The following is a 23,750-nucleotide window of genomic DNA, read 5'->3' as shown; positions in this document are numbered from 1 at the left end:
CGCACATATGAAGGGCTTAGAACCAAAAGGATCTAGGAGAGATAATTAAGGTAAATGTAAATTACTTATTGTAAATTCTGGGTAAATGCGTTTGAAATGATTCCTTTCTAAATGATTGCAGGTTAGTCAACTAATTCAAAGGATGTTTACTGCAGATGGAAAATAACTGTAAATTTCCAAAAAGTATTGCAAAAATTTCCAACAATTATTGCAAAAAAATTTCGAACGTTGATTGTTCCGCCAAAAGAACATGTAGAATTTTTTCGAGTACACAGTCTTGTAGCTCGTTTAATTTTAGTATAATAAAGTGCTAAACTTAAGTTCGTAGGACATCTCGCTGATTTTTGGCAATTTTTTTTCTGGATCCAATCGCACTTAGACCCTTTTGGCTCCAAAAATTGTTGCAATAAAATTTCGAACGTTGATTGCTCAGCCAAAATAAAATTTAAAAATTTTTCGAGTATGTAGTTTAGTAGCCCGTTTAATTTTAGTATTATAAAGCGCTAAATTTAAGTTAACGTCAGTTTCATTTTATTTTATTTTGTCACTGCTATACGATGATGTATTTTCATGTATACCTGCTTTTACATTAGTCAAGTATTGAACCCAAGTCCGCGGCACAGACGAGAGAGGTGAGAGGCTTCTTCACCCCTTTCAAATCAACGAGACTTCGTACGAACTTAAGTTTGGCACTTTATTATACTAAAATTAAACGGGCTACAAAACTGCATACTTGAAAAAATTCTGCATGTTCTTTTGGCCGAACAATTAAATTTTATTTCTTGGAGGGGCGCACTTAGATCCTTTTGGCTCCAATCATTAATGCAATAAAATTTAGTACGTTTTTGGCCTGGCAAATATATGGCACTAAAATGTCCAAAATGGCTTGGATCGCATTGTCAACAAATAGACACTATATTAAATATACAAATATGGGTAGAACTCAATTTTAAAAAAAATGTCACTTAGATCCTTTTGATTCTGAGCCCTTCATATATGCTTTTTTAATAAAATATTTGAGGGTATGAGCATTTTTCTTAAAAAAAACACTTACATACAATTTTTACCTGCCATTAGTATACAAAAACAATTAGCACATATCAAAACAACTTAATATCCCAAAATCTTTTTTTACAAAATCCGTCAGAAAAACTCCGTTTTCGATTCAAATATCTATGTTTGTTATATGTATTTGTATTTAGCCGCCTAACTACTATAGATTTGAAACTCTAGGCAAAAGAAAGGGAAACCGCGAACACTTTCCATTGAGCTGCTAATTGGAATTTTCCATGACTACAGTGTCGCCTCAGCATTTGAATATTTTCATCTTTAATGTATTCAGAGTCAGCATCTCCTTCGCATACGTCAGGCTTTTTTAACTTATGGTCCAATCTCATGTACATCGTTTCAGCTGTATTCGGCACATTTACATGAGCATGTAAATAAATATTGTGAATCAAAAAACACACTCATGAGCATGTGCTTTATTTAATGTTGCACACATACGAGTTGTGTGCTCAAAATTTTATAAATATTGCACAGCTCATATGCATGCGCATTGAGTTCAGTGAGAATTTATTTCCCACACGTGTGTGTGCTGAGCATGTGTGTACAAATACGAACTCTGCCTCAAAACGTTGCCAGGTAACAAATTTTAATGTTTTCAGTTTGCAAAGGAAAACCCTAATTCACACCAATCCTACAAATAGAGAAATTTGGTAGAAAAGTTCTGATTTGGAAATTTATTTGTAAATGCAGTTATTTACAATGGCAACCATCAACGCAGACATTTAAGTGAAAAAGTGCCTTCTTCGACCCTTCCGTCATAGTAATGGTCGCACTATGGGTATTTTGACCAGACTTGGCTCTACCAGATTACACTCATGTCGACCAATAGTGGTTCGAAGTTAGTAATGTACATTGTGTTAGGGAAAGCTTAAAATAACTCAACGCGACTTTCATTTTTGAAATTGCAGAACTTTTTGTACCAGCCTTTAAGCAAAATCACAAAATATCATCACAGTAATGAGTATTGATATTCTCATAAGATCAGCTTTCTTTTCGCAAAAGCAACTTTTTTTTTATCCTAACAATATATTTACGACACTGAGACCAACTATGAAAATTGAAGTGTGAAAACATAGGAAGCCAAGTGGAAAACTTACAATACCCTTCAAATCATCTAACTATGCTAACATTTTCCACATCTGGATGAGTAATTATTATACCAGCACACACACCCTTAAGTTTGCAATGTCCTTACCGAAGTTTTTGAAATTTTTGGTTGCTCCTCATTTACTACTACAGCTGGCATTTGCAAGGGATTTGATTAGTCGACGACAAGAGACTAAAAAAATAACGAAATCTCTCAAGTGACAATCAAGGCAACAGCGTGTCGTCACTGCGATTTGGTGTCAAGATAAATTATCACACATTAATTTTAATACAAAATCATTTTAGGTAATATGAAGACGGAGTAAAAATTTAAATTCTAATGGAGTACTAACTGTCCCTACAGACGAAAGAAGGTGCACACAAAAAAATAGGGATTTGAAATATGAAAAGATAAAAAGATACAGATATAATTAGCAGCAAAGAAAGACGCAATATCTTAAGAATTAATCATCGGCAGCACTTATTGGCGCTTAAGCGCCTAAGCTATTTGGACGTTTCGTAACAATTCACGCCAGTTAATCCTATTTCGCCAATTGGCAGCACCAAAGGAGGTCAAGTTTTCGTCCACCTGCTTCTTCTTACTCTGTGGAGAGACTTTTGCTTCCAAACTGCATGTCGACTGAAATACTTTCATGGCCGGAGCGTCTTCGTCCAATCGCATAATATGACCTAGAAAGCGAAGCCTTTGAAGATAAGATTAAATAACAATAGAATAAGGAGTAGTACAGCTACATGAAGCTTTCCCTACCATGGGAATTCTGGTATGGGATGTGGTAAATCATAAATGCTTAGTTTGACTTGCAAATTTTGACGCTAGTCAAATAAATAAATCGGGTTCATTTTTCTTAAGGAACACTTTTTGTATGTTGCATGGAGTTTTTCTTTTGGTTCTCACTAATTTGGGGTCGAATCTGCTCCCAAATTTACTCTACCAGCTCGAGTTTTTGAAATACGGATATCATACAAAAAAACTTCACAGTTGACATATTACCATAGTAGGCGTAGTAACAGCTGTAATACATTCTTTCATTTATTATGAGTTTATCAAAGAAAATGTGGGTATACAATCCAAATAGTTAATATTTTATTTCTGTTCGGTATGTATTCAAGGAATTTCGTCTGAATCCATCAGATCTAGTAAAACGAGCTTATGTGAGCTTATTCGGCTCCTCATATGAAACTCATTACAAATTCTGGAATTCAAGTTTCGTATGTAAAAGTTTTGTTAAGCTATATTTCTTCTCTGAGCATATACACCAACTAAGGCTACACTTTCGGCATCTGGGCGTAAACATGAGTATCAGATGCAGTTTCTCCATAGCCATCTGGACCTGAGGCGATCTCATAAACACTTTGCAATTCTGGGAAGGTTAGGCTATGAAAAGCGAGCGTGCCAGTGAATGTCCCACACAAAGATACGAAGGCAGTTTTGTCTATTTTGAGTGCCCTCAGTACCCTCAGTACATTCATCTAACTAGACAACTTCCTAGTGGTCCTGAACAAACCATTTGCTTTCTCTGATCAACCTAAATAGGGTGAGAGATCCACTTTCCCAAACTCTACCAGACTGTAAAAAAAAACGTGTGTACACAAATCTTAGTCATCTTATTTGCAGTCCTGCACATTGCTAGAGTAAGTGATGAATCTACTCCTCTTCCTCCTCATCCTGACAGCTTGTACAGAGGGAGCTTGTTGGTATGCGCCAATGTCGGAATATTGGTGAGTTAGCACATTGATCTGTGATCACACTCGAAAGTATTTTCAATAAATATTTGGTTAGGTTGAGCAGGAAGCTAGTTGCTTTCTTAGCCAAACATGGTCATAAGGACTTTGCGTTCTTGCAAACATCGCTATTGGTCCACAGCAAGTCTGTTACTCTAATCTCATATTCCTCGATTTTCCTCAGGAGATAATTCAAGTGCTGATCGTAGGAAGCTATCCGCCTCGTTTATATCCATTTCGGTAAATTTCCTGGCCATCTGATCCGCAAATTCATTGACTTCAATATCACTGTGCCCTGGAACCCAGCAAAGAAAGCCACTTAGGTGCCTTATGGATGCAAGTGAGGCTATATACTTTTAAGGTGGCCTGACTGTAAACAAAGATCGTTAAGTTGATGTATGAGACCGCATTATCATAGATCAATCTGATTGATCTCTCTACGGCATAGACCTCCCTCCACCAGAAATATATTGCATGAGTCAGGTAGTCGGTACGATTGATTTACCTGTAGATTCTTTGAGTACAATTTAACTCAAGTTCCCTTTTCCAATTTTGAGTCGCTTGTGTAGGTTGTAATGCCCCAACGACTCTCTAGGCTTTCCTTTCACTCCTTCCTTGGAGGATAGCTTTCATTCCGCATCTGGAAATCAAAAACCGCCGTGATGTGGTCAGTGCCGGATGTTAGATGAGTTGTTATTCTGTTTAAATGTCCCCTTGTCATGTCATCTAATATTGGCGCGTCCCCGTATTCGGTTTATCTCCACATCTTGGATTCACTTAGGCGTAGAGCCCCTTTGCGGCCAATTCTTACATAACCACCCATAGATAAAATACGTCAATTAACCACCCTGTCGGAAAAGCAACACAACAAAACGCAGCTGCTGGGGCTTCGAGTGAAAAATATGCTTTGGTATTTGAAATAAAAACAAATCAAACACGTGTTTCTTTAGTTGTGTTAAACTACTTATCTGTTGTCTAAATATTGTTGTTAAAAATTTTAACAGCAAATATTTTCTAGTGCGCAGCACAGCCAAACTAAATTTAGATTACCTGCAGCCTTGACCGCAGCGCTAACGAACATAGAGCAAAACGTATTTTCCCAAAGGAATAATTACGAAAATTGAGAAATAAACTTTGAACAAGTTAATTGCGAATGAAAAATGCATTTGAGGGATTAAATTCAGGTAGTTTCTTGTGCATAGTATATATTTGTATATGTATGTATATATGCCTGCTTACGTGCAAACGTAGAGGTGTTTCAGTGCCAAATTTGATATACTATTGGTTAAGTTTAACCGCATAAACCAAAAGTAATAGACAAAGTAGATATCTGCTAATAATTACAATAATAAAGTTCCTAAAGTATAGATTTTCATATATACTTTACTGTTTCTCAACTATTGAAACTCCTCTTGCGTTTTCAAATCCAAATTTAGGAACCCAACCTCACGGCGACTGATTTGAATTTTTATTTTTTTTATATCTACAAAAAACATTTACAACATACATGTTTAAAAAAGGTGTCGTAAATAACGCCACTGCAACAACAATGTAAGTACCAGAAAACGAAAGCTTCTAATTATAGTAATATTTTTGAGATTCAGAGCTATTAGTGATAACCAGACGACCGAAAACGCGAGATATGATAAAACATGCAGTACAGCAAAATGTTCTTTATTTACAACACTACTAAGGTAGTAGTCCTTCACAATTAAATTACTGACGTACTTCACCTACGAAGTTTTCAAATCAAACTGATTGGCTATTCTTTAACTTGCGCTGTTTTTTTCTCTCAGCTGCTCCGTTCTCCTATTTCTCGCAGCAATAAAGAAGCCTGAAGAATCATAAATCTGTAGAAATGATTGCATTGCAACCCTATAAAAGGCGTCAACGAAAAAAAGTGTTTGAAGTTGTACTAATATTATTATAGGTGAATGAAGCATAATATTTGTAGTTAATGTTTGCGTATACTTTATTTAACAAATTAGTGAAGTGCAGCGATAGCAGTTTATCGAAAACACAAAATCTGCCATATTTTTGTAAACTCTAGAAATTTTAGATTATTTGGCATCTTCTGTTCTCGTTCGAATCGCTGAGCTGCCGAATAAGTAACTAAAACATTCAGTATAGCAAATTCTTCTTTATTTACAGCACTCTTGTGGTAGTAGTACTTCATAATTAAATTAGTCGCGTACTTCACTTACAAAGTTTTAAAATCAAACTGAATGACCTTTCCTTAGTTTGCGCTGTTTTGTTCTCTGCCAGCGTCAAGACTTTTCACGAATTGCCTTCTCGAATAGTTACTTATATATTTCTCGTTTCTCAATCTCATATTACATTTGACTGAGGTTCAAATAAGGTCATATGCGCTCTTTATTGCTGCATACATACGTCTCTGCATTTCATATTCACTGTTGGCTTCTATGTATATATGTCTGAGTAATATGCGATGTCCATCTACGCATCTCATATTCTTTGTTGCGTAGTGGATTTTAGATACTAATTGGCACCATATTCCTGTGTTTTTTAGTTTTTATACTCAGCTGAGAAGAGCTCACAGAGTATATTAATTTTTTTTCGCTTAACGGTACCCATAACGGCATAAACTAATCGGGATAGATGTAGACTTCTATACATTTAAAAATGATCTGGGTGGAAAAAGAAACTCATTTAGCCATGTCCGTCCGTCCATCCATGCGTATCTCCCTAAACACGATAACTTAAGTAAATATTGAGGTATCTTAATAAAATTTGGTATATAAGTTCCTGGGCACTCATCTCAGATCGCTAAATGAAATAAAACGAAATCGGACTATAACCCCGCCCTCTTTTTCGATATCGAAAATTTCGAAAAACCGAAAAAGTGGGATAATTCATTGCCAAAGATGGGTAAAGCGATGAAACTTGGTAGGTGTGTTCACCTTTTGCCGCAGAATAGAAAATTAGTAAAATTTTGGATAATGGGCTTGGCACTGCCCACGTTTAAAGGAAGGTAATTTAAAAGTTTTGCAAGCTGTAATTTGGCAGCTGAGTATGTGATGTTCGGTTACACCCGAACTTAGCTTTCTTCCTTACTTGTTTTGAGCTATATTTAAATTATTAATAAAGTATAAACACCGACTAGCGATTATCCCAGGCCAAAGCTGAGCTCAGCATATTAAGACATTATTTACTTCTGCGCTTAGCTGACTTATGAGCCATACATATACCTATTTTGAACGTACATCATATTTCAAAATTTGGTAACAAAGCATCGTTTGGAAAAACAAAAACCAAAACTCATAAATCATATAGGCGTCTTGCTATCTAGAAAATTCAAACCAAATATGATAAATTTCAGTCGATTTTATATACCTTGCAAATTAGCTAAATACCACAAAATTAAGGGGGTTCAAAGGGTTGATAAATGCAATTCACAGCTTTCGCAACCCAATTGCCAACCTAGCTTGCGCTGGACTAATCCTGTAACAAATCATACATATGTTACACAGACGAGGCTCTAGTTCCTCATGGAACTAGGGGGTAGGGCGAAGAGGACCTATAAAGTTCAATGTGGTTAAATTAAATCTTTTCCGAAATGGTCGGGCTGGTATCTTAATGGTTGTTGTTACTGCAGCGTATAGGTTCTAAATCTAGCAAAGCACCAACAACATCGATAGAACTCCCAAAAACCCTTTGGGTTGTGTCTTTATCGCTACAACAACAACAATCATAAACATAAGCCTTGATTCGCGCATCGCTGAAAATGCAACACAAAAAAATCTGTCAGGTGGCGCACAGATCTAGTTATTTTGAAAATGTAGATTCTTGTAATTTTAGTAACTTTCCATTTAATTTTTAGTAACTTTCCATTCAGCTAGAGACTACAAGCTTGGAAAACATTCCAGATGCCAGTGACTTCACATGATATAAAAATAATTCCGATGATCGAAATATTTGGAAAATTTGTTTAATTGATCGAATTTCACTATAAAATCTTAAGTCTTACTCTTACTAGCTAGCTAGATAATTGAAACTTAGAATATAGTTCAAAACGCGATGACAATCATACCTGATCCTTAAAAAGATGATGCCATTTGGCGCAAGGTTCGAGATATGTTGAAAATTCCTACGAACTTGTTAACCTTACAATTGATATTAATGTAATTTTCCCACTTGAAACTTTTTTTTTGTTGTTCGGAGTCAAATGAGAGTGAAAGATCGTTTTTGTGTCAGTTTAATTATTTTCTGTTCACATATACAACACCCTCTATCAGCAGTTTTAACGAGAATGGGTGTAAGATGGTAAAATGATCTCTAACTCATTTTTATACTCAGCTGAGCAGAGCTCACAGAGTATATTAACTTTTTTCGCATACCGGCAATCCGTAACGGCATAAACTAATCGAGATAGATATAGACATCTATATATCAAAATGATCTGGGTGAAAAAAGAAATTCATTTAGCCATGTCCGTCCGTAAACACAATAACTTGAGTAAATTTTGAGGTATCTTGATGAAATTTGGTATGCAGGTTCCTGGGCGCTCCTCTCAGATCGCTATTTAAAATGACCAATATCGGACTATAACCACGAAAATTTCGAAAAACCGAAAAAGTGCGATAATTCATTACCAAAGATGGATAAAGCGATGAAACTTGGTAGGTGGGTTGAACTTTTGACGCAGAATAGAAAATAAGTAAAATTTTGAACAAAGGGCGTGGCACCGCCCACTTTTAAAATAAGGTAATTTAAAAGTTTTGCAAGCTGAAATTTGGCAGTCGTTGAAGATATCATAATGAAATTTGGCAGGAACGTTACTCCTATTACTATATGTAAGTTTAATAAAAATTAGCAAAATCGGATGATGAACACGCCCACTTCAAAAAAAAATATTTTTAAGTCAAATTTTAGCAAAAAATGTGATATCTTTACTGTATATAAGTAAATTATGCCAACATTCAACTCCAGTAATTATATGGTGCAACAAAATACAAAAATAAAACAAAATTTTCAAAATGGGCGTGGCTCCACCCTTTTTCATTTAATTCGTCTAGAATACTTTTAACGCCATAAGTCGAACAAAAATTTACCAATCCTTGTGAAATTTGGTAGGGGCATAGATTCTATGACGATAACTGTTTTCTGTGAAAAAGGGCGAAATCGGTTAAAGCCACGCCCAGTTTTTATACACAGTCGACCGCCTGTCCTTAAACTTCGATATATCTTTACTAAACTTAGTTCACGTACTTATCTGAACGCACCTTATCTTGGTATAAAAAATGGCCAAAATCGGACTATGACCACGCCCACTTTTTCGATATCGAAAATTACGAAAAATTTAAAAATGCCATAGTTCTATATCAGATATGAAAAAAGGGATGAAACATGGTAATTGAATTGGTTTATTGACGCAAAATATAACTTTAGAAAAAACTTTGTAAAATGGGTGTGCCACCTTCCATATTAAGTAGAAGAAAATGAAAGAATGTTGTGCAGGGTGAAGTGAAAAGCCCTTAGCATTTTGGCAGGAATACTGTTCGTGGTATTACATATATAAATAAATTAGCGGTACCCAAAAGATAATGGCCTGGGTCACCCTGGTACAGATTTTGGTCGATATCTCTAAAACGCCTTCACATATAAAACTAAGGGCCACTCCCTTTGAAAACCCTCATTAATACCTTTAATTTGATACCCATAACGTACAAACACATTCTGGAGTCACCCCTGGTCCGCCCTTATGGCGATATCTCGAAAAGGCGTCCACCTATAGAACTATGGCCCATTCCCCTTTAAAATGCTCATTAACACCTTTCATTTGATACCCATATCGTACAAAGAGATTCTAGAGTCACCCCTGGTCCTCTTTTTTAGCGATATCTCGAATTGACGTCCCTATAGAACTATGGCACACTCCCTTTTAAAGTACTCATTAACACCTTTCATTTGATACCCATATCATACAAACTCATTCTAGAGTCACCCCTGGTCCACCTTTATGGCGATATCCCGAAATGGCGTCCACCTATAGAACTATCACCCACTCCCTTTTAAAATACTCTTTAATACCTTTCATTTGATACCCATATCATACAAACTCATTCTAGAGTCACCCCTAGTCCACCTTTATGGTGATATCTCGAAAAGGCGTTCACCTATAGAACTAAGGGTTACTCCCCTTTAAAATACTCACTAACACCTTTCATTTACAAAGAGATTCTAGAGTCACCCCTGGTCCCCTTTATAGCGATATCTCGAAAAGGCGTCCACCTATAGGACTAAGGGCCACTCCCCTTTAAAATACTCATTAGCACCTTTCATTTGATACCCATATCGTACAAAGAGATTCTAGAGTCACCCCTGGTCCTCTTTTATAGCGATATCTCGAAAAGGCATTCACCTATAGAACTAAGGGCCACTCCCCTTTAAAATACTCATTAACACCTTTCATTTGATACCCATATCATACAAACTCATTCTAGAGTCACCCCTGTTCCACCTTTATGGCGATATCTCGAAATGGCGTCCACCTATAGAACTATCACCCACTCCCTTTTAAAATACTCTTTAATACCTTCCATTTGATACCCATGTCATACAAACACATTCCAGGGTTACCCTAGGTTCATTTTACTAAATGGTGGTTTTCGCTTATTTTGTCCTCAAAGCTCTCAGCTGAGTATGTAATGTTCGGTTACACCCGAACTTAGCCTTCCTATGATATTAATGCCAGCTTTAAGATTTAGCAAAAATGGTATTAATTTATACCCTACATAACATAACGTTGGGGTGCAATGGTGTAATATGGTTCAGAAAGACAGAAACTATATTATTATTATCAGTGTCTGTCTGTCCGTCCGTCCGCTGTCACCTTTTTGAAAACACCTGCCTTGAGAATCCACAGCACGGCCTTCGATGTGGAACTCTTTCTTTTTTCTTTGCTCTGCTTGTCTAAAGCATAACAAACTTTTGGTTTGCTGGGCTATATGCTTAGACTTGATTAGTCTATGTTCAATATGCCGAGTGTAAGTTGCTGACATAGATAAGCAAACGCTCAATTTGATTTTTTAAAACTAGCACAAATCACGCTCAAGTATGGGTGTCATTGAGTTTCATCATGCATAGGAACAACGGTTTGAACGTTTTAAAAAAAGTGTACAAATTAATGCAAACGCGAAATACAGCAATGCAATAAGCATATGTTACTAAATCCGTTATATGTATAATACAGATAACAATTACTGTTGAAAGTATTATGTAATTTTGTGCAATCAGCTGAAAATGAGTCTTATATATGATTATACAAATGTTTATTTAGATTGATTGTTCGGAATGAACCGCGAACTATAAATCAAGCTCTCTACGGAATTAAGCAGCTAAAGGTTGCTCGTCCGCTTAATTGTGATGAGTTTCAGTGGCAAACGTTGCGCTTATGTTAGTTCCCGGTCAACGCAAACAATACGACTCCTACTATAATATCCCAGATTTTGGTACCAATACACAGTGTGAAGTTGAAGTCACCGCGCAGTAATTGAAGATCCCTAGGCAACACAATTTAGGCTCTACGTCTTATTTGGCTTCAGCTCAAAGGTCAAATCGTCCTCTTATATTCAGTGCACGTTGCATTCTGTATTTACCTTAGATAATAAACAAAAATTTTCAATGGGACTCTTTTTTTTAATATCCACCTTAAACCAACATATTAAAGCTCATCAATTTTCCAACTCTTGCTAGTCGAAGGAAAATGCTTGGTGTTTTATTTATGGCAAAATTACTAAATGTGTCGACTTTAAGCCCATTTTTTCTAAACGAAGTGAACTTTAGGGTTCCCTCTCAAGACACTACACATTAGGCCGCCCATTGCTCTGTGAAAATCAAAATAAGAAACTTTGCCGAAGGAACCATACCTCTAAAACGAATTCTGATGTCCCCCCCTTTGGGTCGTAGGGGCAAATTTTGAAAAATCCCACTTTGAAATGCCTATGTTTTTTTCTTTTTGGAGTTTATTTTTCTCTTTAGAAATTTACTTATTCAGAACATATGTAAATGAAAAAATTAATTTAACTTAGTAATAGAAAAGAAATTTAAAAAAATGATTAGAAATTAGCGTTTTTACAACCCCCTTTTAAAACCAAGGCATCACTGTGATGCATTTGGATGTCGTAAACATAATTGTGTGGGTTTTTTATTCAACCGTTTTAAAAAATGAAGGTATCACTGTGACACAATTGCAGATCGTAAAATTGCTTGTGTTGTTTTTTTTAAGCCACCACAAGACACAATAGGTAGAATTGAAATTGCCCCTACCCAAAAGTTCGACCCAAAGGGGGGGCATCAGAATTCATTTTAGAGGTATGGTTTCTTCGGCAAATTTTCTTATTTTGATCCCTAGAATACGATTTTCACAGAGCAATGAGCGATTTTTAAATCGACTCGCCCTACTACACATCCTATGCTTCTGAAACAATAATGAACGAACTTCGAACTCTGGGAACTTTTTCGGTGTTTGTACCAGGACGGTAACGCTCACTCAAACACATTTGATAGCTCGGACGCCCTTTTCTCTAAAAAACGACTGTTCTTACTTCACCTAATAATTAATGTAGTGTTTTTATGTTTCTAATATTTTTTCTCTATTTATTAAAGTATTACACTCAGCTGATGATATCTCTTCTGAAGCTCAGCAGTTTTAGACGTTGACTCTTGACAAACGTAAATAAAAATTTTTCTTTCTCATAATAAGCTTCTTGTGAGCGGTTAAAGTCATACAAATGTTGACAAAATTTAAACTTGAGTTAAAAACTTTATTTGAAAAGTTCTATAAGCTGGGTTTATTTATTTATTGAGCTGCATATCGAGTAAAAGTGTTTATTTCAAACACATATATATACAAATTTGCTCTCAATTGTTTGCAGTAAATGGGTAATTCTTTCACGATCTGTAGCATGTGCTGATTTGTGCAGGCCAAGAATTTACGCAAAAATTGTCTGTTAAAAGCTAGAATTGTGCGTGAACCAGGCTTAACCAAACAAAAGTATGAGAGTTATATTGATGTACGTCGCGGAAGCTTCGGTAATAATTCGATAGCAATGCCATAACTCGTCGATAACAAATCGCATAATTTTCGATAAGTTGTCGATAAATTTCCGATTACAAACCGATAATTCATCGATAACAAATTTAAAGCAAATCGATAACACGTGGATAACACGCCGAAAACATACCCCTTATAAATGGCTACAAACCCGCTTACGCATCCATAACAAGTCGATAACACGCTGTCTGGTTTCGATTTTGTTTTCACCTCTTTCCTTTACTCTTTTGCGACATCTGCCACATATTACGCTTGCACTTACATTCTGTAAGTTCCCAATTACACTTATCTTATGCTTATATTCTGTATGCCCCTGTACCGTGGCTATTCGCCCTTTCACACAAAAACATCTCAGGTAATTTCCTGACAGCATGCGGAATCAAGATATGAAAGCTTTCCTGCGCTCATATTAGTGTTAAAATCAGGGACGGAAAATAATTATTATTTCTTTTTTTCGGAGTCGAAAAATCCTGGTCAAAAAATTGTCCTAGGTGAAAATCATGTCGAATCATACATCCTTTTTATTTTTCGAACTTTTTTCATAAAAGTCCACATATAAAAGTAAAATATGTATTGTTACTTTTTTAGTCCGATAGAACTAGTTAACCTCGGACTTTTAAAAATAAAAGTCCGGAAATAAAAGTTAAATCCGGACTTTTATTTTTTAACGCCAAAATAAAAGTCCGGATTTAACTTTTATTTATTTTATTTATTTTTAAAAGTCCGAGTTTAACTAGTTCAATCGGACTCAGATAATAAAAATCCGAAACTAATTTTTATCTTGATCCAAATATATTAAAAGTCCAAAATTAATAGTTTTGCAAGGAATTATATTATAAAAGGAATAACAGTTTCCGCCCCTGGTTAACATAAAAGACTTTTGTCAATATTAGTATAGGAGTGAAGTCTGTTGATATGACAGAGACTGCTGTAGCATCAGAGCAGTAAAAACAAAGCAGTTGAGCGACATGAGCGTAAGTTTCTCTTTCTGATACATTTGCAATTTGTTGTTTGCTGTTAAAATTACCAACAAAATCAGTAAGTTTTAAGGTACAGTCAGTTTAATTTAATGAGAATTTGCAATTTTTACAGAGCTTTGTCAGTTTGAGATCAACATATTCTCTCTTGTTTACATAATTAGACAAATTTGTTCTCCAGACGAAAAATTTCGATTATATAATCGAAAACGCGATCAATTTCACCCAATGTCTATTGATTCAAGAGCAACAAACACGATTTGTTGATTTTGCTAGCGGCAATTCTCACAGTGTATTTAAATAAAAAAAAGCCTTATATACTAAAAATATGACTTCTTTTGTTTTGTTAATCTTCAGACAGGGTGAATAAATGATGTATATTGGAACGAATTTCCCGCATGCCTAGTCAAATATGGTTTCGAGATATACCGATTTCGTCGTGGTGCCATCATCGGTGTCGATTTTCATTCTGATTTGTTGTTGTCGTTGGTCTTGTATTTACGGTGCGTAGGCACATGTATTATATGTTTGTGCCGCGTGTTCATTCAGAACCGAGGGTGGCGTTTACTGATCGACTTGTGCGGCTGACTGAGGCAGGTAAAACTCAGTAATTCTCGTCGTTTGATCTTCTTTGTGGGTTTGTTTATTTGGTGCGTTTATTTGTTGTTCTGTGTATGTCTGTTGGACCTGTGTGTATGTCTGTTGGACCTGTGTGCTTATTTTGTTTCATGTAAACAAGTTTAAAGGCTCAAATCGAAACCAACTTTGACAAGGGATGACGGAAAATCGTTCCAATATACTAACAATATAAGCTTAACGATTTTCGAACAACAAACCTCAAAATCTTTATTTCTAAAATAATCACCAAAAAAACAAACACTTGCCCAGCCTAAAGAAACACAGTAAAAGAAACTGCAGATCTGTTACGTCGGCAGAGCATAACGATCACAGTGAGGGCAGAATACTTACCATAAAGGAGAGAAATTAAATGCTAAACAAATAGTTTTTACTGAACACCCAGAAACCTGAGCATCCCAGCAAACACTTGATTGAAGAAGCGCCGCCTTCCAAGAACTTAAAAAGCCATCTGCATAAACACTATGAAGAAATCCGGCACCTAAGAACTCAGCCATATGAATAGAAGGAACGCAAAATGGCCCTCGGATATATCTACAAAAAGTCGTCGTATTACTATGCCAACAACTTTAGGTTGAACTCCGTTCTCAAAGACAAATACTACGAACGCGCAGTTTACCATAGCTACCTCACCAGTGAGATACGCGTCACTTTAGCTCAACTTCGATCTGAATAGTGTAACAGGTTAAACTTTAATTTTTACATAATCAGCCCCAACATACATAGTGTATGTTCTGCTTGTAACTTATCCCCACATGATAGCAATCATCTCTGCAATTGCAATGTAGTACCAACGCCATTAGCACACTTGTCTGTCTGTCTGTCTGTATGTTAGTGGACATTGATGACAATTTGTGAGTGATCGCACCTATTATATAGGGCGTAGAACTACTGCTACATTAACAACATCATTTAACATCACAGCAATATCATCGTTCAAATTTCCGCCAAATTAACACATATTACAACCGGACATACAAACCTCAATACAACTGTAAATAAATCAGCTTTGAAATCGCAAATAAATTTAAAACCAAACAGGATGATTTGAGTTAAAACCTCTACATTTGCGGCTGATGTCATGCAATACATCTAAATTTTTTTGTTTGTGGGTGTTGGTGCGCTTCATTTAATCCGTCGCCATTCGATTATATTTGCTGCTTTATAGGCGGTACAAACAGCCACAATTACTAACCTGAGGATGTACAAAATAAACGCTTTAGCTGCACTTTGGCTTTGCTCATGCTCATATAATTATCCTTTAATTAACGGAATACGCCGTTTGATGTTGCCGAGTTGCATGCACACTAGGACGGGTCGATTTAAAAATCGCTCATTGCTCTGTGAAAATCGTATTCTAGGGATCAAAGTAAGAAACTTTGCCGAAGGAACCATACCTCTAAAACGAATTCTGATGTCCCGTCCCCCCTTCCCCCCAATTTAGGTCGAACTTTTGGGTAGGGGCAAATTTTGAAAAATCCCACTTTGACCCATTTAGAGTGCTCCAATCGAGTCCAAATGTATGGCCGACCCCTACTAACTTTGGAGACCCGACCCACCGATGCCAGTGGCACACCCCCTGGAACCCCCGGGGGGTTCACCATGCAAACATTTCAAATTATTTTATTGCAAATTTTTTTATTTGGTTATACGTAATAATAAAATGTTACGTATACGCAGTGGTGCACCACTTTTCAGTTGGTATGGATATGTTTGTGCTGATTGTTTCATGTAAAGTGCAAAACCGACGATCTTTTTAAATGTTTGTATGGTGAACCCCCAGGGAGGTTCCAGGGGTGTGTCACTGGAATCGGTTGGTCGGGCCTCCAAAGTTAGTGGGGGTCGGTCATACATTTGAACTCGATTGGAGCACTCTAAATGAGTCAAAGTGGGATTTTTCAAAATTTTCCCCTACCCAAAAGTTCGACCCAAATTGGGGGACACCAGAATTCGTTTTAGAGGTATGGTTCCTTCGGCAAAGTTTCTTATTTTGATCCCTAGAATATGATTTTCACAGAGCAATGGACGATTTTTTTGCCACCCCACAAATCGACCCGGCCTAATGCACACACACTCCAACGTACATATTATGCTTTAATGCCTATGTTATTGGTACCTGTTTAATTATTTTTGCTATTGTTGTTAGTGGCAGTGTCACTATCTACTGCTTTTGTTATTGCTTTTTACTGAAAATTAGTTGAATTCTGAACACGGAAACGATTTTGTAATTTTAGCGGATATATTCGAAAGGGACGATGTGATAATTATGCGCATAAATGGGCATACACACGTAAATACTGAAAGCACTACATGCGCTATTAATACATAAACATATAAAATATTGAAAGTGCATGAAGTAGAAATTCAATTAATCGATTATTCGAATACTCTAAGCATTGAATCTGCTGAAATCGAATAGTCAAATAACCGAACTTTCGTCGATTATACAAATAATTACTCTTTGTCAACTATTCGAGTAATCGGTTAAGGTTTGGTTAGATTAGATTGAACTATTCGGTCTGTGAGACCTCACATATTTAGACTAAATGAGCGCGAAATGTTGCTGTAATTTTAATTGAAGCGCATACTGAAAACTTCCTTCAAAAACCACGACCTACTGGAAGCTATCTGGGACCTATGCCACATGCTGCTTCTAAATCTGATAGCTGCATCACTTCATGAAGCTTTTTTATTGCAAAGAAATGCTAGAAGTTTTGCATTTTGTGGTAACAAGCACTTTCTACATGGTATGAAAATATTTCCAGCTATGAAGAACGTTTGCTCAGATTCTGCTGATGTAACTGATATACATCTGTTCTACTGCAAGATAACCTTCGTAAGTAGGTTCCTATATCGATGTTATAAAAGTGTGGCATTTAAGGAAATCTGAATTTCACTTTAAACATTACCCATGTAGAATATATCTAAAAGAGCGGTACGTGCACTTTCTTAAAATCTTAACAAATATTTAACGGCTGCGTGACAGGTTATCATATAAGTTTTAGTATTACGATAAAAGGACGGACTGACGACATTGTCACATTTCTGTCACGCAGCAGTGGCTTTGTCAAACCGCTTCAAAATTTTAGCTAAATTACTAACACTTCACACTTGTAAGGTTTAGGGATTCTTTTATCACAAAATATATGAGGCTGCAATTATGTGGTCAGTTATAAAAAAATTTTGTTGTTTTTACATACATATATACATAACCGTGGCGAATCCTGTTTCACTAACAACCGAGAATCTGGCGACCCCGAATATATCTAGGTGGTGGGAGGGCGGTATGGCCTAGAAGGTCGCATGTGTGTATAACAAATCGTTCCCGAGATGTTCGGGCTTGGTACTGGAATGTACCGGACCTGCATCCGGAGGAAGTGGCAAGGTAAGGTAGATTTTTTTTTTTTTTTTTTTTTTTGTTATTATTTTATAGTAAGTGAGAACTGTTGAAGTTCAGAAAGCTAAAATTTAAGTTCAGAATTTGCAAATACAGTTCAGCAAATTATAATTGACCTCCATAAAACTTAAATTGAAATTCAAAGTTTCCATTTGAAGCTTAGAAAACTAAAATTTAAGTTCAGAATTTAAGATTTGAATTCAGAAAATTATAATTGAAATTCAGAAAACGACACTTTTAGTTCATATTGAAACATTTTCTGAACTTCAGTTAAACTTTCTGAACTCCAAATGTCATTTTCTGAATTTTAGTTTTCATTTTCTGAACTACAATACGGCCATCGTGGTGTGATGGTAGCGTGCTCCGCCTAACATACCGAATGCCCTGGGTTCACACCCCGGGCAAAGCAACATCAAAATTTTATAAATAAGGTTTTTCAATTAGAAGAAAATTTTTTTAAGCGGATCGCCCCTCGGCAGTGTTTGGCAAGCACTCCGAGTGTATTACTGCCATGAAAAGCCCTCAGTGAAAACTCATCTGCCTCGCAGATGCCGTTCGGAGTCGGCATAAAAGAAGTAGGTCCCGACCCGCCAATTTGTAGGGAAAATTAAAAAGGAGCACGACTCAAATTGGATTAGAAGCTCGGCCTAAAATCTCTTCGGAGGTTATCGGGCCTTACTTTTATATTATTTTTTATTTATTTTACAATACAAATTCTGAACTACAATTGTGACTTTCTGAACATCAATTATGTATATATGTATACATGATTGATGCACTAAAGTGGCATTTTTTTATTTTTATTTTTTGTTATTATTTTGTGGTAAGTGAGAACTTTTGAAGTTCAGAAAACTAAAACTGAAGTTCAGAATTTTCAAATACAGTTCAGAAAATTACAATTGAAGTTCAGAAAACTTAAATTAAAATTCAGAGCTTCCATTTAAAGTTCAGAAAACTACAGTTGAAATTTAGAGTTTATGATTGAAATTCAGAAAATTATAATTGAAATTCAGAAAACTACACTTGTAGTTCAGAATTTACATTTTTATGAACAAAGTTCATATTGAAACATTTTCTAAACTTCAATAAAACTTTCTGAACTACAATTTTAATTTTCTGAACTTCAATTGCAATTTTCTGAACATCAATTGCAACTTTTTGAACTGAATCAGAACAAGTAAGGAAGGTTAAGTTCGGGTGTAACCGAACATTACATACTCAGTTGAGAGCTATGGTGGCAACATAAGGGAAAACAACCATGTAGGAAAATGAACCGAGGGTAACCCTGGAATGTGTTTGTATTACATGTGTATCAAATGAAAGGTATTAAAGAGTATTTTAAGAGGGATTGGGCCATAGTTCTATAGGTTTGCGTTTGTACAATATGGGTGTCAAACGAAAGGTATTAATGAGTATTTTAAGAGGGCGTGGGCCGTAGTTCTATATGTTGACGCCTTTTCGAGATATCGCCATAAAGGTGGACCAGGGGTGACTCTAGAATTTGTTTGTACGATATGGGTATCAAATGAAAGGTGTTAATGAGTATTTTAAAAGGGAGTGGGCCCTAGTTCTATATGTGGACGCCTTTTCGAGATATCGCCATAAAGGTGGACCAGGGGTGACTGTAGAATTTGTTTGTACTATATGGGTATCAAATGAAAGGTGTTAATAAGTGTTTTAAAAGGGAGTGGGTACTAGTTCTATATGTGGACGCCTTTTCGAGATATCGCCATAAAGGTGGACCAGGGGTGACTCTAGAATGCGTTTGTACAATATGGGTATCAAATGAAAGGTGTTAATGAGTATTTTAAAAAAGCGTGGGCCTTAGTTCTATAGGTCGACGCCTTTTCGAGATATCGCCATAAAGGTGGACCAGGGGTGACTATAGAATTTGTTTGTATGATATGGGTATCAAATGAAAGGTGTTAATGAGTATTTTAAAAGGGAGTGGGCCTTAGTTCCATAGGTGGATGCCTTTTCGAGATATCGCCATAAAGGTGGGCCAGGGGTGACTCTAGACTGTGTTTGTACGATATGGGTATCAAATTAAAGGTATTAATGAGCGTTTTAAAAGGGAGTGGTGGTAGTTGTATATGTGAAGGCGTTTTCCAGATATCGACCAAAATGTGGACAAGGGTGACCCAGGACATCATCTGTTGGATACCGCTAATTTATTTATATATGTGATACCACGAACAGTATTGCTGCCAAGATTTCAAGGGTTTTTTATTTCGCCCTGCAGAACTTTTTCATTTTATTCTACTTAATATGGTAGGCGTCACACCCATTTTACCAAGTTTTTTTCTAAAGTTATATTTTGCGTCAATAGACCAATACAATTACCATGTTTCATCCCTTTTTTCGTATTTGGTATAGAATTATGGCATTTTTTTAGTTTTTCGTAATTTTCGATATCGAAAAAGTTGGCGTGGTCATAGTCGGATTTCGGCCATTTTTTATACCAATACAAAGTGAGTTCAGATAAGTAAGTGAACTGAGTTTAGTAAAGATATATCGATTTTTGCTCAAGTTATCGTGTTAAAGGCCGAGCGGAAGGACAGACGGTCGACTGTGTATAAAAACTGGGCGCGGCTTCAACCGATTTCGCCCTTTTTCGCAGAAAACAGTTATTGTCCTAGAGTCTAAGCCTCTGCCAAATTTCACAAGGATTGGGAAATTTTTGTTCGACTTATGGCATTAAAAGTATCCTAGACAAATTAAATGAAAAAGGGCGGAGTCACTCCCATTTTGAAATTTTCTTTTATTTTTGTATTTTGTTGCACCATTTCATTACTGGAGTTGAATGTTGGCATAATTTACTTATATACTGTAAAGATATTAACTTTTCTTTTAAAATTTGAATTAAAAAATTTTTTTTTAAAAAGTGGGCGTGGTCGTTCTCCGATTTTGCTAATTTTTAGTAAGCAGACATACAGTAATACGAGTAACGTTCCTGCAAATTTCATCATGATATCTTCAACGACTGCCAAATAACAGCTTGCAAAACTTCTAAATTACCTTCTTTTAAAAGTGGGCGGTGCCACGCCCATTGTCCAAAATTTTACTATTTTTCTATTCTGCGTCATAAGTTAAACTAACTTACCAAGTTTCATCGCTTTATCTGTCTTTGGTAATGAATTACCGCACTATTTTGGTTTTTCGAAATTTTCGATATCGAAAAAGTGGGCGTGGTTATAGTCCGATATCGTTCATTTTAAATAGCGATCTGAGATGAGTGCTCAGGAACCTACATACCAAATTTCATCAAGATACCTCAAAATTTACTCAAGTTATCGTGTTAACGGACAGACGGACGGACGGACGGACATAGCTCAATCGAATTTTTTTTCGATACTGATGATTTTGATATATGGAAGTCTATATCTATCTCGATTCCTTTATACCTGTACAACCAACCGTTATCCAATTAAAGTTAATATACTCTGTGAGATCTGCTCAACTGAGTATAAAAAGGTGTAGAAAGATAGGGAGAAAATTCCGTCCTATTCTTTATGAGTTCACCTATTTCAGAAACGAACAATATTATAAGGATGATACTGGCTATTAAAACCGCCACTCCCCGGGACATAATAATTTTTTGCAGGTGGTACAGCATTCTTGAGGCACACCATTTCAAGATTTCAATATCAAGTAATCGATCAAATTAATAATGACTCATAAACGAAGACATATGTGGTACATACATGGCGTATACGTAATTTTTTTATGAACACTAAATACAAATCAAACATGTGTAGTGTTAAATATTCTACTACATGTTTGTTTGTGCGTTTGGCATGGACTCTGGTTTTCTGACTTTTCGGATAAATCGAAATTTATTCTTTTATTCTAGCGTACGAACGTCGACATTGTTAAACATAATTATACTTTAACAAAGTTTTGAGGAATTACAAATAAGATTCCTAAACATGCATTTTGAAAATTTTATAATTGTTGAGTTGCGATTCTTCAAATAATCTAAATAAATCAACTATTCGAATAGTGAAATTCGATATTTAAACGTACAAAAATCTAAAATCGGGTTATCGGGCTATTCGAATATTTTTGGGAGCCCAAACATTGTATATGTGTTTTTCGCATTTGGAACTGCTTACATAAATGTATTAAGCTATGGATTAAATGATATTAGATAACTGGTGAAAATCTGTGTTATCTAAAGTGGTTAAAATGCTCACTTTATTTTACAAACTTTTGATGATCATTGAGTCAGGTTGAAATAAATTGTAACAACATGGCCAATTACTTTATATGATGCTCGCAATCATCATTTTTTCACAATACCTGACGCCAATTGGGAGACCAAGTGTGATCGATTTTTCCTACATCCGCCTCTCCCAGTGGCGGTCTCATACTTCCACCGAGCAGGTACCTCTGCTTTCATTCTCATTTACGTACAGCTCATTAGTTAGGACTCGCATTATACTAGACAGCTAGACAGCAAGGCTGATTTACATTCCCTGCGATTGGTCGTTCTTTCAAGGCAAATACGGGGATGTAGAGTGTCTAGGCGGCCTGACTCTTAATCCCCGCGTGAGATGGAGTAAAAAGTCTGTAGAGCTACCCATATGAAATCCAAGCTTTCACGCACAGTAACAGGCTTTAAGGTCACGCACAATAGATCTAAATGAAGGTCGCAGTGCATCGAAGTAATAATAACAATAATAGGCCAAACTTGGCAGGTATCCAAGCTCTTCTTTCGTTCTATCCTTTTCACAAAAGAAAATGACGATACATCATAAAAGAAAATCTGTATAATGCACTTTGGAAATGCATTTTTCACTGACACTTATATATATATATACTCACACGCACAAATAGTCGTGCACACTTCAGCTAGCAATCCATGCGTACAGCATTCTTTTGATAGACTGATTTCCTTTTCGTATTTTTATATTCATCTACACTAAGCAATTTTTTTATTATATACGAGCATACACGTCAGATGTTGTTCTGCCCCTTAATTAAAAAGTGGACTTCCTTTCCCTCTATCTCTCTCTATATCTTCGTATATACTACAACTTCACTACAGTTTTCTTCCACTTATCCTTCTTCTTCCTGTTCTTTCATTATTTATCTTATCTCTACTCCCTTCTCATTATAATTTTCCCATTCTCTACCACTTCCATTTGCACTTCTTTTCCCACTCTCACTCCCTCTTCCACTCTCTCTTCGTTTCACATAAATTACTTCAAATATAGAATATATATACCAAATATTGGGTCCTCCCTCAAATAATTGCGAAATAGCGGGAATTTACGTTTTGTTGCATTTTCACTATCAATTCTACTCTTACTTCCACACCCTCTACTTCTCTAGCCTACATTACCTAATATATATATGAAATATACTTACATGGCGGCCACCGTCGTGTGATGGTAGCGTGCTCCGCCTACCACACCGTATGCCCTGGGTTCACACCCTGGGCAAACAATATCAAAATTTTAGAAATAAGGTTTTTCAATTAGAAGAAAATTTTTCTAAGCGGGGTCGCCCCTCGGCAGTGTTTGGCAAACGCTCCGGGTATATTTCTGCCATGAAAAGCTCTCAGTGAAAACTCGTCTGCCTTGCAGATGCCGTTCGGAGTCGGCATAAAACATGTAGGTCCCGTCCGGCCAATTTGTAGGGAAAATCAAGAGGAGCACGACGCAAATTGGAAGAGAAGCTCGGCCTTAGATCTCTTAGGAGGTTATCGCGCCTTACATTTATTTATTTATTACTTACAGATCTTACATATAAACTAAATATC

Source organism: Eurosta solidaginis, chromosome 1 (genome assembly GCF_040869045.1).
Source record: "Eurosta solidaginis isolate ZX-2024a chromosome 1, ASM4086904v1, whole genome shotgun sequence".
NCBI classification, from domain to species: Eukaryota; Metazoa; Arthropoda; class Insecta; order Diptera; family Tephritidae; genus Eurosta; species Eurosta solidaginis.
Note: the sequence above shows the minus strand (reverse complement) of the source record.